The sequence below is a fragment of the Ochlerotatus camptorhynchus genome, unplaced genomic scaffold (assembly GCF_037179485.1).
Source record: "Ochlerotatus camptorhynchus isolate MF236.1 unplaced genomic scaffold, CSIRO-AGI_Acam_v1.1 ptg000200l, whole genome shotgun sequence".
NCBI classification, from domain to species: domain Eukaryota; kingdom Metazoa; phylum Arthropoda; class Insecta; order Diptera; family Culicidae; genus Ochlerotatus; species Ochlerotatus camptorhynchus.
Genome location: NW_027040690.1, coordinates 234,881 through 251,961, shown reverse-complemented (window position 1 = coordinate 251,961; position 17,081 = coordinate 234,881). Strand labels below are relative to the sequence as shown.

At 37.2% G+C, this 17,081-nt stretch overlaps 1 protein-coding gene across 3 annotated transcripts in view; it reads right to left on the bottom strand.

Moving 5' to 3' along the window:
• SKIP (Shal K[+] channel interacting protein) overlaps positions 1–16,361 on the bottom strand; it is a 791,488-nt gene extending 775,127 nt beyond the window's left edge. For all 3 annotated transcript variants that reach the window (XM_065223860.1, XM_065223861.1, XM_065223862.1), the window contains exon 1: positions 14,617–16,361. The gene's annotated coding sequence lies outside the window, so the exon portion shown is untranslated. The remainder of the gene's footprint in view (positions 1–14,616) is intronic.
• Between the last annotated feature and the right edge of the window lie 720 nt (positions 16,362–17,081).

Below are 17,081 nucleotides of genomic sequence, written 5' to 3'. Positions count from 1 at the left end.
CCCTATGAACTTATGAAAAGATCTGAGTCTTGCTAGTGCATTAGCTCTTTCGTTTCCGTCAATTCCGCAATGACTAGGGACCCAATATAAGTTGACTTTAGTATGACAAGCCAATTTTTGAAGTGATTGAACACACTCCCAGCCAGGTTTAGATGTACATGTCGCCGATTTTCAAGCATTTAGAGCAGCTTAACTGTCGGACATTATGTATATATTTTAACTCTTATAGTTTCTATGCAAACATATAATAGAACACTCTAAAATTGCTTGGATTTCAGCTTGGAACACAGTTGGCCATCTGCTCATAGGAACCGATATGTCTATCCCTGGGCCAGTTACTCCTGCTCCCACTTGATTGTTCAATCCAGAATCATCTATATAATAAACAATCGATCCTGGACGAGGAATCGGACCACCAAATTGCCATAAATTACTCCCAGGGGCAAATACTTGAGAAAGTCGACTGAAATTGTATCTTTTCTCCATCCAGTCTTCGTTGTTCCTTATTAGAGAGTTAATACTAACAGTTTTTAGAATCCTAAGATGTCCTCCAAGGTCTCCTTCAAAGAGTTTCACTGACCTTGTAATCCTTAGAACACACTTTCGGCTTCTAATTGTACAAATTGATGCAGTGGTAGCATATAAAGCAAAGCATCCAATACCTTCGATGGTGTACTTCTCATTTTACCTGTTATTGAGAGAGTTGCTAACCTTTGGAGTTTTTCTAACTTTCTCTGAGCAACCACACCAATGCACCATAAGTAACCCTAGGTTTCACTATTTCCGAGTAAATCCAATGGATCATTTTCGGTTTCAGTCCCCGATCTGTTTACCGAATGTTCTTTTGCATATCCATAGAGCATTACTGACATTGATTATTGCCAGCTCTAGATGCATGTTCCAATTAAGTTTACTATCAATGATTACTCCAACATATTTTACAGCATTAGAAATTTCTAAAAGAGTGCCTTTCAATCTTATGTTGTCTAATGAAAATTTCTTACTTCGCGTAAATGGCACAATAGTTGTTTTTAGAAGGATTTATGTTCAATCCTTCCCTACCACACCATGATGAGACAAAATTTAAGGCAATTTGCATTCTGTTAGCGATAGTACAATCATATTTGCCACGTACAATTATGACTATATCATCTGCGAAGCCAATTATTTCGAAGCTTTGGGCTATTAAATTTTTGAGAAGATCCTCAACTATTAAATACCACAATAGAGGTGATAACACGCCTCCTTGCGGGCATCCTTTGGCTGCTCTTACACTGATGAGTGAGCTTCCAAGGTTTGCTGATATTTCAGTCATTGAATCGTGAGATGGATTATCGAATGCACTTTCAATGTCAAGTAATGCAGCAAGTGAAATTACTTTGGCTTCAAAAGATCTTTCTAGTTTTGTAACAACCGTATGGAGTGCTGTTACTGATGGCTTACCTTCCTGGTATGCAAACTGATTTTTGCTCTGAGGAATTCTAACTAGATATGATGACATAAAGTGTTCATATATTACTTTTTCCATAATTTTTAGCATAATAGACGATAAGCTTATTGGCCTGAAGGATCTTGGTGAAGTTTTATCCTTTTTATTAGCCTTGGGGATAGAAATAACCCGCACTTGTCGCCACACTGTCGGTATATAGCTTAATATCAAGTTTGCTTTAAATAGCTTCGTTAGAATAGGCGTTAAGACCGCTTTTCGCTTCTGTAGTAGTGCAGGAAAAATTCCACCCCTACCTGGTGACTTGAAAGGTTCAAAGGAGTCAATCGCCCATTCAACTTTTCAGTAAAGATTGTGTTGGCCTGTCATGGTGGTTACTGATGGTTACTCCATGAGTAACCAACTCTGAAAACTATTGTTTTAGAATCAAACTCTGAATATCAAACGTGAATATCGCAGCAGTTCTAAGAGCTTCAGGGTAGTTCTGTGACCATCATAAACATTAGGAAAGTTTTGAGAACTTCAAAACAATTTGGGAACTTTCTGATAGTTCTATTTACTTCAAGAAAATTATTGGGAACAATTCAAAAGTTTTGAGTGTTTTATAAAAGATCAAAGAACGTCAAAGAAGACCGAAAACGTAATAGTAGTTTCAAGACTTTCAATATCGTCCAATAGTTTCAGTGCAGGTCCATATATTTCAAGAAAATGCAGGGTGTCCATTCAAATTCCATTTTTCAATTCCCGGTTTTTTCCCGGTTATTAAAAAAAAATCTCTACCTTAAATAAAAAAGACGTTAAAAAATAACCCTTTAGAGATAATGATAAAAATGTTGTCAGCAGAATTCCTCTACAGTATCAGTCAAATCAGTATTAATTGGATAATCAATAGGTTTATTTGTAACCTCCATTTCCTCACATTTCTGCCACGATTTTTTGGAAATCCACCGTTGAAAAAGTTGAATTTAGATTCAGATCGCGAATTGGTTGAATTTCGGGCGGCTGAAAGCCTCCTAAATAAAGCTAAATTAATTAATTAATTGAATTTCGGGATGTGAAAGATTAAACATAGAAATTTATTAGGAAATCTTGAAACTGAAAAAAAATTGAGGCGCAGAGAAAAATTTCCAACGTCTTGAACAAATCCATCAATTTTAATACAAGCAATTTTAAAGATCTCAAACATAGACATATTTTCATGTCTCTGGAACCTAGGCAAGTGTTCTGGATCGTATCAATAATTATCATTATTCTGGAACGAGGAAAATGTTCTCAAAAAATCTCGATCTTCAAAACAGTTGTAAGATTCTGGTATACATTGTAGAGATATTGGATTTGTTTTTTTTTGTTTAATGCTGGTACTTAGTAATTCGCGATCTTCAATTCAAACAAATTAAGAAAGCGTAGAATAACTTAAGTTCACAGTCCGAGAAAAAAATTAATGTTTCTAATATATGGAAAAACATAGCATTTATCTAAAATCTGGGATTGGAAGTTTGCTGATTTCGGACTTGAAGAAAATACAATTTGATGGAATTGGGAAAGAACTTCTGGAAAAAAGAAGATTTTACTACATGATTTTTCGATGTTTGCCGATAATAATGCTTCCGGCCTTCAAAGATTTATCGAAATTAATGTCTTTGAAAAAATCTCTAGCGCTTGGAAAGTTTCCTACACCATGTTCAACATATTAGGCTTGGAAAACTTTCAAGATGACGAAGAGATATCGGAACCAGAGTTTATTTTTTTTTTCGAAATCTCAGAAAATTTGTGATATCTTGCGATCATAGGCAATGGAATTGTATATCCTAATTTTTCTTGAAGATAACGGACTTGAAACAACTGAACTCTGGCCATTCTATTAACAAATTTAAAAGCCTGTTTTTTCGGTTTTTTTCCCGTTTTCTAACCTAGTTTTCCCAGTTTGATTGAACCATCACAAGTTTTATAGCATGATAAAACCCAAATCCTTACTCGAAGCATAGATTATTATTTCGCTTAAATATTGACCCTAAATAATACAGTGTGTAATATGTATTAAGGTCAAAATATGTTGTTCTCAATTGGGGATTGGAATTGAGAAGATAAATGCAAGGAAAATCCAATAATGATTTTTGAAATAATCTTAAAAGAATTTTTACAGGATTCCAAGTGGATGATTTGAGAATGCTTCGCAAAATTTCAAGGAAAGTATTTTTTTATTTATAGTTATTTTCACACTCTCGGATCATTCGTGCTTTATCCGGGTGAGATTTGATTTCATGATTTTGGAGTGAGAGGTATGGATTCAGATCATTATGTATTACAGACTAACCTCGGTATTCAAAGATGTTCTAATCTTGGTATCTGGTTAGCAAAAAATGCAGAAATTAATGTTTAATTTTTCTCTATGTCCGGTGTCGAACATTTGCATGCCAAGCATGATCGGAGTATGCAAGGAGTTTGAGACGGCATGAATCAGCTTCTCTATCTTGAAGTAGCTTCGTAACATGATATGTCTCGCTCAGCCTTTAAACAAGAACTACTTCACTCGGAAAACTGTTTCAAAAGAATTCAAGCAATGACACCATATTACACCATATGCATTCTAAAGACACCATATGAAATGCTATGAATGTAGCTATCGTAGTAGGAACAACGACAAAATCACCGCTTGATCCGGGCGCGAACAGATAACGAGTGAGAGAAAAGAATAATATGAAAGTTGTAAGCAAGAGAATATAATGATATAACATTAATTAATTACAAGTAACATTACAAGTTTAAAGGTTTAAAGGATTTTTCAAGACCAAATTATGGCCTACAAGACTAATATAAAATCAAAATTGTTACTTGGTTTGAGTATATATGATCTTTCCCGGTGCAATTTGGGTTTTCCCGCATTTTTCCCGGTAAATCAGAATTCCCGGTTTTCCCGGATTTCCCGGTTTTCCCGGTTAGATGGACACTCTGAGTTTGCGAAAATTTCAGGAACTTTATAGAAGTTTATGGGTTATTCCGAAAACTTTAATACAGTTTCGCGAATATGAGAAAATATTGGGAACCTCAGGGAAGTTCCCAGAACTGAAGAAAATATAAGAGAGAGAGAACTGCAGGGCAGATCTATTCACGAAACTTTGAAGAACTTTGATGATGCTGCTGAAAGGAAGTTCCAAGAAATTCTTGAAAGTTTCTTTAACAGACTGCGGGAACATGATGAAAGTTCCCAGAACTGCGGGAACAGTTTAGAGCTCTTTTAAGAAGCTTCAAGAACTTCCGAGGAAAACTGCAACAACTTGATGAAGTTCTGAAAACTTCAAGAATATGCAGATAACTTCCAAGAAGTAAAGAAAACTTCAAAGATGTCCAGATAACTTCAGGGAAGCTCAGAGGTTTTAATGGCAGTTCAAATAACTTCAGTAATATTCCGAGAACTTTTGGAAAGTCCAGACTCTTTGGAAATTTCATAATCTGTAAGGGTAGGTTTCGAAAAAATCAGGTCAGTTCCAAGAATTTCAGAAAAATTTCGATAACCTCTACTCAGGAATTTTCCGAAAACTTTAGCAAAGTTCCGAGAGTTTTAAGAAAATTGCGGAATTTTCGACTAAGTTCCATGAACATCGGGAAAATGCTGGAAAACTTTAAGGGCAGTTTCGATAACTTCATGGCAGTTTCAAGAACTTTATATAAATTGCGAGTACTTCAGCAAAAATTTAAAAAGTTTAAGGCAGTCTCATTACAGCAAAAAAAAATCAAGAAACACTTTTAAGAAGTTCCGAGATCTTCAGGAGTCCCAGAATTTCACAGAACGTCCATTAACTTCAGGAAAATTGCAAAAACTGTCAAGAAATTTCAAGGAGTTATGGCAAATTCCGAACGTTGAAAGAATTTTCGAAAATTTCTGGAAAATGGCGGGATTATCAGGGAAGTTCCATTGATATCAGGAAAAAAGCCGGGAACATTAAGGAAGTTTCGAAATCTTATAGACAACTTAGCGAGCTTCAGATAAGCACCTCAGGGAAGGTCTTAGGTCATAACATACAATTCAAGCTGCAGATCTGCCTTATGCAACTAAAAGCAGGTTTATCCAGCTTTTAGCCTGCTCAATTGTATGTTAGCAAGTTTAGCAACGATGAGAGATTTTAAAAGATGATCCGTGAGCATCAAGGGAGTGTCGAAAACTTTAAGAAAAATGCCAGGAGTGTCAGGGCAGTTCGATTAACTTCATGGAATTAGCGGGAAATTTTTAAAAGTCCTGAGAAATGCAAGGAATTATAGATAATTTTAGGGCATGTCCACTAACTTCAAGAAAGCATCCAAAACGTCAGGATGGAGTTTAAACTTTATGGTAAGTTTGAAGATCTAGAGAAGTAAATTCTGATAAATGAAGTGCAGTTTGATGAACTTTGAAGAAAATCAAGAACTTCTTAAAACTGCTCTTCACTCATTTTCAACTTCAATTCAATTTTCATACTGCCGTACTCTAACGGAACTATCTACCTACCCTCTTTTAAGACTCTTCTCTAGCTAATAAATTATCACGCTAAAGCTTCGTGTAGATAGCATTTCATTGCAGATTTTTTTTTTTTTTTTTTGAGAAGATGATTCAGAGAAACTTAGAAAAACTCAGATTTTTTTTAGGAACTTCACAGTGACTCAGGGCTGGAAGTGCTGATGCGATGATATAATCAGTGATGTTTCCGTAACCTCAATCTACCTGTGCACCAACTCCCAAAACATAAACAATTATCAAAATATTGCTTGCAATGGATAGATATAGAGTAAACTAGAAGATTAAGTGTATTTTTCAACCGATTCGAGTATGAATATGGCATTAAATCTGGTTTTGAAAGTTGGTGCACAGGTAAAAAGTGAGGCTACGGGACGGCACTCGATATAATAGTAGGGACATTAGTGACTAAAATTACGGAATTAGTTACCAAGTAGCAACTTTTAAATATGAAGAGCTTTGAGTGTGTTGGTTTATTTCCTTTCAATTAAGTTATAATTGCTTATCTTTTGACAGATACGCGTATTTCGTCTACTACTTGCAGACTTCATCAGTGCCACGGGGTGTTGAGTACCAACACACTCAAAGCTCTTTATAAAGGGATTCCGTTAAGAGGTTCGACAAATTGACTTTTAAATATTATATAAGTAACCAATTTGATGACTCATAAATTCAAATAAGGATTAATATTGAAATAACCTGTTTTTTGCCGTGGAATTTACAATCACATTTCATGAATTCCTCTAATTAAAATCGAATCCCTCAACGGAATCTCAAATGAAGAGCATTTGAAGTGATTTGAATAATTTCCATTTGATTACGTTATCCATGATGACCAGCAAATAGCTATTTCAGCATTTTTTTAAGCTCGAAAATTTGATTCAGCGTTCGAAATCTTTAAAATTTTGATATAACTTTGATAATTCGCTAAGAAAATTTTACAGATTTTTTTCAGAATGATATCAAGAACTTTTTTAGAATCATTCCCTTTATCTTTAACTTGCTTCTCAAATAAGCTGAAATAATATAGCATTCTTGAAATTCTTTGCAGAACAATCGACCAAATTCTTGGAAGTAGAATATTTTCGTAGTTGGAGATGCTTATCGTCAAATCTCAGACTTAAAGTGGACATTTTATACGATAGATGAGGTATAGGATAGAAAGTATAGAGTTGTTAGATCCGTTGTAGTGCGGCAGTTTGTAAAATTGTATATAGAAAGTAGAAAGCGAGTTAAGGACTATTTTGAGGAAGGTACGAATCGGGTAGATCATCTCTCTTTACCAAAATCCCCCGTTGGAGAGGGATGGTGAGGGGTATTCCCCCCGCCACCACTGGCAAAAAGAGATGACCGATTTGTACCTGGCTCGCTATCAATTCTATACTTTCATCTCCTCATCTATCGTATAAAAATTACCACTTTAGTCTGTTATTTGAGATTAGCATATTTTCAACTTATTAAAATATGATTAGTTAAAGTAGATTATATTCGATTTTTTTTATTCTTCCAGGATTTACATAAAGATTCCTTCCATAAATCTATTTTAGATTTACTTGAATTCTCCTTTGAATTCCCCTGAAATTAACCTCAGAAATATCATAAATTTCTGCTTAGAATAATCTTGGACTTCTCCCCTGAATTCAATTGGAAATTCGCCTCAGAATTCTCAAAACAATAATTCATCTCAGAGTACCCTTGAACCTCTTCGAAGAATTCATTTGAGATTGAACTCTTAAAAACCGATTCCATTGGAATTCTTCTCGGATTTTTTGAAAGTATCCTAAAAAATCTCCCCAGAATTATTTTAGACCTATTCGCAGAGATCATCTCTGGAGTTCGTGGAATCTACATGGGATTCGCATCAGAATTCTCTTTAAAAAAATTTCAGTACTAGATTTGAATTCTCATTGGAATTTAACCTAGAATCCTCATCCAATTATCAGAGAATTAATCTCAGAATTCTCGTTAAAATGCACATGGAGTTCTTCTCTCATTTATATTGGAATTATTCCCAGAATTGTTTCGGAACATTGATCAAAAGCGATGCTCGTATGTGACGCATTTCACGCCAAATCGTATTGCCGTTTCAGGAAAAATAATTCAACGCAACTGACAGCCACAGCCTGCTATTCAAGCTGATAATCTGACGCCAAATGCTAATTTTTCTTTCTGAATTGGCAATATTCAGAGCTGACAGCACCCTCTTAGATTTCAATGAAACTTTCTGGACATGTGGACCTTGACTAAATATGCCACTTTGCATATACTTAGTTTTTCGAAAATTTATCTAGACTAACCTTTGAGAAGGGCCAAACTTTTTTTTTGCCGATTTGTTTCTAAAAAATATTATGGTTAAATGACAATTCCTACAAAAATGTGTTGTATGGATGACTTTTACGAAATTAATTAGAGAATAAAATCTAACAAAAACTTGTTCATGTCTGAACTGATTTTTTTTTTAATTTGCCATTTTCACACAAAACTAAGCCAGTGAAACTCAAAATATTGTCTAATCAGCACTTAAGTTCACTTTGATCAATCGAGAATTTCATATGAAATGGGCTCATGATTCATTTTGACCAAATCGTATTCGGAATTGGCAGCACCCCCTCAGAGTTCAATAAAACTTTCTGGACATGTAGACCTTGACAAGAAAATATCATTCCCTTATTCTGTTGTCTACTACTGAGGCAAAAGCTGATAATATGTGAGAGAAAAAAGACAAGATTTTTCATAAATCGTTTATTTATATATTTTCAATGTTTTAAACCTATTTTCATACATGCTATTTTTTCTTTTTGTCATAGTTTTTTTTTTGTATTGTGATGCTGCTCCATCTGACATAAAAGTAATTTTAGAAAAATCTATCTATCTTGCGATGTATGGACGGATGGTAGTAAACATAATTGCCTATCTTGAGGCAAAGTTTTATACAAATCAAACATAACCATTTTTTAATCGACTTTACATTTTAAAAATCGTTTTTTTTTTTAGTGCAGGTCTCAAATGATTTTTTCGGTTTTTTTTTTGTTGAAAACTTGGACAATTACCTAAAAGTCATTTATAAAACACATTTTTGTAGGAGTTGTCAATTTCCATAATATTTTTTTGAAAAAAATCAGCAGAAAAAGTTTGGCCCTTCTCAAATGTTAGTCTAGATAAATTTTGGAAAAAATGAGTATGCAAAAGTGCTTATTTAGTCGAAGTCTACACATTCAGAAAATTTCATTGAAATTTGAGAGGGTGTTGCCAGCTTCGATTCGATTTGCCGCGAAATGCGTCATGTGTTAGTCTCAGGGGGCTGTTTTTTTCACCACCGCTTAACCACCAGGTTTCACTATATGGATAAACCTGGTTTGAGATTTAAGCGGAGGTGAAGAAATCGGCCCTCAGAGCCTTTAATTTTACATGAGACTTTCGTAGTCTGTACTTTGGAATTCTGTCTGTACTCTGAAATGTCTTGGTGTCATCCCTAGAATTCCTTTAAAATTCTCTTAAAATTTCCGTTGGTCTTTTTTAAGTTCTTGATAATTCTTCAAAGAAATCTAGCACAGACAAATACCCTTGAAAAGTTTCCAAGATTTAGAATTTAGTTTTGGGGATAAGAGGTATATTTTCCCTGATTTGTTTGCGAGTTGTTAATTTTTCAATGTTGGTAATTGCGAATGTTGTTGAATGTTTGCGGGTTGTTAATTTTTCAACAGCTATGCTTATTTTGTCATAACTACTGTAGACTTCGTTAGTGCCATGTACTCAATTTAAAAATGTTGATATTTTCCCAGTACACTCTATTTTGGTTGTGAAAAAGTGAATATTTTTAGTGACTGACTTCGAAATGCGAGGCTTGATAGCTCAGTGGTTACCGTTTCTGCTTACTAAGCAGAAGGTCGAATTCTGCTTTAACCAACCGATCGCATCACTTATCACAGTTTTGCATCCTGATCTAAACATAACCCACCTCACTAACACAACTATCTTCCCCGTGAAAGCCGTGCAGAGATGTATTCGGTCTCTAGTAACAACGGACGTCGAACTAATCATCCTTTCCTCCCCCAAAAGACCGTAAGGACGTGGCCGGCGCTGTGATTGATACATAAATATTTGAATTAGTGTGATTGTACATTGAAGATGGAAAGCTAATCCAATGCACCATCTACGTGGTTCTCTGTGCAAGTGCATTAGTTCTGATCAATCACGGAGGAGCAACTCAAGTCTGTTCCAGTTAGTATTTGGCCGCTTCTTTTTAATTACTGTAGCGCCTCTAGTTGTTGTAGCAAGAACCTATTTACAGCGTTTTGATCCGAAAATTTCATCAGGATTCCTATACTTGTTCAAAAGTTATAGAAGATGGAACGTGACAGACGTGACCAAATTCTGCACACTCACATGGACGATGGACGATGAAACTTACGTAAAAATGGACTTTGGACAAATCCCGGGCCAAAAATGTTACTTTGCTAAACGTAAGGGGGATGCTCCGGATAAATTCAAATTTGTATTTGCAGATCAATTCGCTCGCAAGTTGATGATTTGGCAAGGCATATGCAGTTGCGGAAAGAAAACAAAGGTTTTCATCACTGGAGCGACTATGAATGGACAACTTTACAAAGAGGAGTGACTCCAGTACACAAGTTTGCCGTTCATTCAATCACACGAAGGTCCCGTAAAGTTCTGGCCTAACTTAGCCAGCTGCCATTACAGCCGTGATGCCATAGAATGGTATAAGCAGAAAAAATGTCGATTTTATTGAGAAAAGTATCAATCCACCAAATTGTCCAGATTTTCGTAACATTGAAAAATTTTGGGCAATTATCTAGCGCAAATCAGTGTTCACTCGGCTGTCGACAAAAGCAGGCCACTCTCGATGTGTGCTACTCGATCGTCTGTTTTCTCGGCAGCAACCATTGTGTGGTCCTCCTCATTGTTCTTCATCAGCAGTTCTTTCGGTCGATGCGTCGTCGACTTTGGAAAGCAACCGTTTCGTGATGAGTGTGTGAGTGCTGACCACGTTTTGCGTCCATTGCTGCAATGGACGCGCTCTGACCCTCGTTGGCGTACAAAAATTTGCCATACAATGAAACTACTGGAAGCGGCTCCAGTTCTGATGGAGCAGGCTTATTGGATAGCGGAAGATAAAGTGTTTATTGTGTTGTACCTTTTGACTATAGTTTTAAGATGTATTGTATAGTGACCAAGAATCCTCGGCTCTGTAAAGTTAATTCGGTTGAGCCTTATCAAATAAATTAATAAACAACAATCTAGCGCAAATTGAAGAAATGTGGCAAAACAATGGCAAAACTAATCGTTGACAATTTGCGGAAAATTTAAATAATCTGGAAATCCATAAATCTCAATATTTAGGGGCTTATCTCTAAATTTCAGACATTTGATAGGGCTCCGCGCTAGTCCATCGTATCTCAGCTTTTCTTCGTCATAAACCCCTAAAATCGCTAATTTTACGGGTTATCGCAAATGTTTCAGTGTCAATCGTAATCATCGTAATCAAAAGGATCATCTTATTTAGCGGAATTTTGATTACAACATGATTTCAAAATCATATGATTAAAAGATTTCATAAACAACGCTGGTTTAATAACTCTTATTATTAAAAAGACACACTGCTGAAGTTCATAGAAACTCCCTAAAGTTCGTAGAACTTCCCTGAAGCGTTAAGGTCTTTCCTGAAGGGTTCATTGAAGTTTGTACTGCCTGAATTTCATGGGACTTCCCCGAAGTTCGAAGGACTTTTTTTTAAATCTTAGGACTTCCCTGAAGTGAGGAGTTTTTTGAAATTCATAGGAATTTCTTAAATATCGTAGAAGTACCACGAAGTTCGTAAGACTTCCTTCAAGTACGAAGAACTTTCTCGCAGATCTGAGGACTTCCTTGAGGCTTAACTGAATATATGAGGACCCTAAATTTAGAAGAGCTTCCCTGAAGTTCATACAACTTTAAATATCGAAGGGTTTTCCAAAGGTTTGTGGGTCTAGCCTTAATTTCTTGGAAATTCCCTGAAGTTTGGAGAGCTCCCCTGAAATTCGTAGGACTTCCTGTAGTTCAATCGACTTCTCGGAAGTTCTAGGATTTTTTTTGAGTTTGGAGAACTATGTTAAGTTCAGAGGACTTCCCAAGAGTATTGAAGACTTTTCTGAAGCTCGGAAAAATCCATAATGCTATGACACGATTATCTTTAAGTTTTAAGCAATGCCTAAATGTCGTAGAAGTTACATTAAATCTGTAGAAAATTCTGTAAAATTCGTAGTTATTCATTGAAGATTAAAGGACTTCCCTGAAGTTCGTAAGACTTCTCTGAAATTTGTAGAACTTCTCTGAAGGTTCAGATAGATTTCCTGACTGTCGTAGATCATCACAGTAGTTCACAGGATTTTCCTGAAACTTAAGACTTTTCCGAATTTTGTAGAGCTTGCATGAAGTTCGAAGGCCTTATGTGAAGTTTTTAGAAATAGAACTTTTTTATGGAACATGTTGAACAGGTACTTCAAAGTAGTTACGCGTCGGCACTGCTTAAGTCTGCTATCAATTAAGCACAAATCATGCATGCAATTGATTCGAGAAAAAATTAAATTAAAAATAAATACAAAATATATTTACTAAATTCTCAGGGTAGATTTTGTTCATCAATTTTTAGTTGTGTGAAAGATTTAGCTTGAACAAAATGATTAGTTTTGACCTGATTATAAAAATAAACTTTGGCATACATAAAATTTAAAACCTTTTTAAATTATACAAACAAGATTATTTTCCAGGTGGACTTATGAAATTCCTGGTTTTTCCCGGTTTTTCCTGATGAAAATAAATTCCCGACTTTTTCCCAATTTTTCTGGTTTTCCTGGTTCATTTGCCACCCTGGACTTCACAAAATTCACGGTCTTGAAAAAATTAAAAAAAAAAATACTTTAGAGACTGACTTCGAAATAGTCACTAAAAAAAAATACCTGCTACCAGACCTGCAGTGTTTAGAGAACTTCAGCAGTATCATACATATACTCCAGGAGAATTGTAAAAACTACAGATACATTCCGAGAAAATCAGGGAAGATTAAAGAACCTCAGAACAATTCAGTTTAAAGATCTTAAGATCTGTTAAGAAGTTTTGATATTTTCGGGAAAGTTCCAAATATTTCAAGATGTTCCTAAAAATTCACAAAAATGTAGGGACTCATGAACATAAAAGAAGAACATCACGGCAGTCCCATTAACTTTTAAGAAATACTGAAAACTTCAGGGAAGTCCAATGAGCTTCAATAACTTCCCTGTATAAGACGCTAGAGAATTTTAAGAAAGTTTAGAGATCTTTGTGTTTATGAAGTTTAGGAAAATTAAGCTGCTTTACGAACATCTGGAAAATTGGGGAAACGCCAAAGGAGGTCTGAGAAGATATGGAAAGTTTCGAGAGCTTCAGTCAAGAATTTTAGCAATTAATCTTAATATTCTACAGAATCTCTCTTGGGACCTTTGTGTTCAATAAGTCCACCAACCATCTTATTTCGGAATTCTCATGTGATTTGTCGTGTAACTTCAGAATTTTGGATGAAAAAAATGTAGCCATTTCTCCGAAGGTGTCTCTTTGCCGTTTCTTATTTAAATACTAAGACAATGAAACGAGCATGGCGGGATAGATCAATGGTAAGGGGTTTGGCTTATCAATACCTACCAACTCTATATAGTTGGTGAATGTATTTTACGTCTCAGATATTGATAGCCCACAGCAAAAATTAATTGCATTTTAGTTAGTACTTTTAAGTTTATGGCGAGCTGATTGTTGAAAAAATTAATCCATATCTCAGTGTCAATCCCCTTATTGACATCATTGATCTGAATTATGTGTACATGTAGTTGTATATTATTTTATTAATATTATTTGCGCTCCTGAGGTAGTTGAGGTAGTTGGGGGACGACCATAAGAAAAAATAGTATATGCAGCTATAAATTTTCCATGACAGCACTGACCAAGAGGCCTTTAATTAAAAACACTATCAAAATGTTTGAGATTGACCAGTTCGAGTGAATGACAATAATAACCTATCAAATTTGACAGCCGACAATCTTATAAAAATTAATCTGTAAAAAAGGAAAGTTGAGGCTGTCGGTACAATATCAACGTGATAAAAAAGACAAACTGTTAACGGCTGAAAATCACAGTGCCTTAATCACTTCATTGCAGGGCTCCAAACAACTCATTCAAGTTAAATTATTTTCTGTCTGGTCGAAAACCAACAAATACAGTCTGCACCCGAAATGTATAAACACCGTGCCCCGAATGCCTGATAGGTTTAAACATTATTCAACTGTAAACAAACACTTTTGGGATTTTCCATTCCCCGGCATCTTCCTCCTGTCACCATCCCGGTAAAACAAACGGACAACAACGACCGGGAAGAGAAACCGATCCAATTCCCTTGTGAAATGAAACGGAATCCTTTTTCCATTTCTTCCCACCACAAGAAGAAAAAAAAAACAACCCGGAGATCATTAATCACTCGCCAAACACGCACAAAACCCTATCGCACTGCTGCTGCGGTTATCGTTAATAGCCGCCCATGTGCCCCGTGAGAGTCTGCTGCCATCAATAATTGATCCCATCTAAACAAGCGATAATCCCTCGAATTTAATCCCATTAAAATCACATTCGAAATAAACAAAAAAGCAATAATCCTTACTTTAATGCTCTTCGACTGCTGCGTCTCCGGCTCGTTGTCAACGTCGTCGTTGAAATTGTCCTTCTGCTTCGCTGCTCTCGCCGGCCGTTGGGGAAAAGAATGCAGTTTCTTCGTTCCGGAAATTTCAAGTAAATACACAAACAGAAAATCGATTTATACTTTCACGCGTACACCTTCCTCTGCCTCACCTGGGCACCACACCTTTTTTAAGGGGAACGACGCTTCCTTCTTCAGATTCTTCTTCTTCTTCACTGTATACCTTTTCTCCGGGTATAATCCTTAATCACTTTGAAAATTACATTCGATTTCGCTTCTTCTTGCCCCTCGCGAATGACAAACTTTGCAAGCGAAACAAAACAAAAAACGGGACAAACAGAGCTCTTTTGAAAAGAAATCACTTCGATTTACTCTTGCCGTAAAGATTATATTTTTCCTCTTTATTTTTTTTATTTTTATTTATATAGTGCCGGGCGCTTCTCGGTTCACTGTGGTTCCGAAAACGAAAACGAAACGAAATTGGGGGGATTTATAAATCAAACGAAACGAAAATACAAACACACATACGTGAATGAAAAAGAAAACAAATCTCGCTCCTTTCTTCTCTTCCAAAAAAAAACCAGCATACAACTCTGGATGCTGCCGCCTTTCAAAGGGAATTCTTGATAAGACTGAGATTCGGAACGAGCATGCAAAAATACGAAAGAACGAGTAATATGCTTCACGGGATCTTCTCTTTTCACTTTTGCCTTGGCACACTTGACATTTTCGCCTTTCACATTTCACCTCTCGCCACAAACACAGCTTTGATGCCTGCTGCTGCTCGCCGTCCTCCCCTCGATAACTCGTCTGCGATCTCTCGATCTCTCTGTCACCGTGTGACGTTTGTTTTGTATCTTTGCGGGCGCGACCTCTTCTTGAACCTGACGCGAATCGTCAAAACAAAAACAAAGAACACTACTTCCTTCCCCGGTGCTCGCTACAACTCAGTTATTATGTGGAGCGGCGAACTTGTTTTCCTGGTTTCACCCTCCTGGCCCTGGATGTGAAACACGACAAAAACTTGGAATCGATCTTTTTCATTCCCTTCTGCGGCTCATTCTCACACTGTGTGCACGGCCCACCGCCGCCGTGAGAGCTGTGTGTATGTGCCCGAGCGAAGGTTAATCCAATTTCTTCGACGAGGTTGTTCCTTCAACTATATAACTGTAAATTATTGGTCAAATCTCGGGACCGCCGCTCTTTCTCTCTCAGCAATACTACGCTTGCTGAACGTTGTTCTTCATCATCATCACGTAAACTATTTTCGAGCCCACCAGCCACCGCCAAAGCAAGAATCCATGCACTATTCTTCTGCAAAGAGCGTACACAAGCCGGAGCCCACAGGAACGCACAAATACCAGAGCCCGAACGGCGTGTGTTGATTGGATTGGTACAATAACAATAACAACAGGCCGGACCGGACGAATAAAAACTGGAAATTATCTTCAAGCTCCGGAGCTTGGATGCTGCGAGCCTCTTCTTCTCGGTGGCTGCTGCGTGTATGATGACGACGGGACCGAATCCAGCACCACCACTACAATCACTGACTCGACTGACTGACTGACTGAGAGTTTCGAAAATCCGAGCAAGAAAAGCACAAAAAGAACACAACACAACACCTTCTTTCTTGCTCCACCGCCGGAGTGGTTTGATTGTTCTGTGTTCAGGTCGTTAACGCGCGCGCGAGGACCAACCAACCAAGTTCATCTTCCACGAACGAAGAGCTAACGTAAACTGAGCTAGACTTGTCCAAACTCGAAACTGGTGGCTCGCTCGTCGTCGTCGTCCATCGACCGACGTCGACGTCGTTCCATTTGCTGCACTAGAGCCAGAGCAGAGCCTTTCAAAACACCGACCTGCTGCTGCAAAAATCCCTATCAGACACTCAGCACGAGCGCCAAAAACCTGAAACTCTCCCGTTCTCTGAAAATCCTCGGCATGCTCTCAGGCACTCTCACCTTGCAGGCACTCTCCTCAGCAGACAAACCGGTTTTGCTTCTCGATCCCACATATACATAGTTTTTATGTTGTTCCCTGCTTTCATTCCCAAATCCCAACTAACAAGCGACAACGACGACGACGACGGCGATGACCCTCTGATGTGCTCTGAACCTCGAAAGGAAACAAACGGCCACCGTCGCGGCGCGCGACCTGAGCGAAAATTGCTGTGCACAGCTATGCTCTACTATGCTGCTGTGCTGTCGAGAGGGTGTTGAATCGCTCTCGACCAAGAGAGAAAATGGGATGCGGCGTATGCTGTTGTCGTCGTCGGCTGCAATGTTTTGCCTATGCTATGACACAGGTATGCAACATTAGGGAACGTTTGGGAAAATGAAACATTCACTGCACTCACTCTCTCGCAGATGGTGCAGAGCAGGAAGAGAAGTCCAGAGAGCCAAGAGCGAGATAATACTCTCACTGTCAAG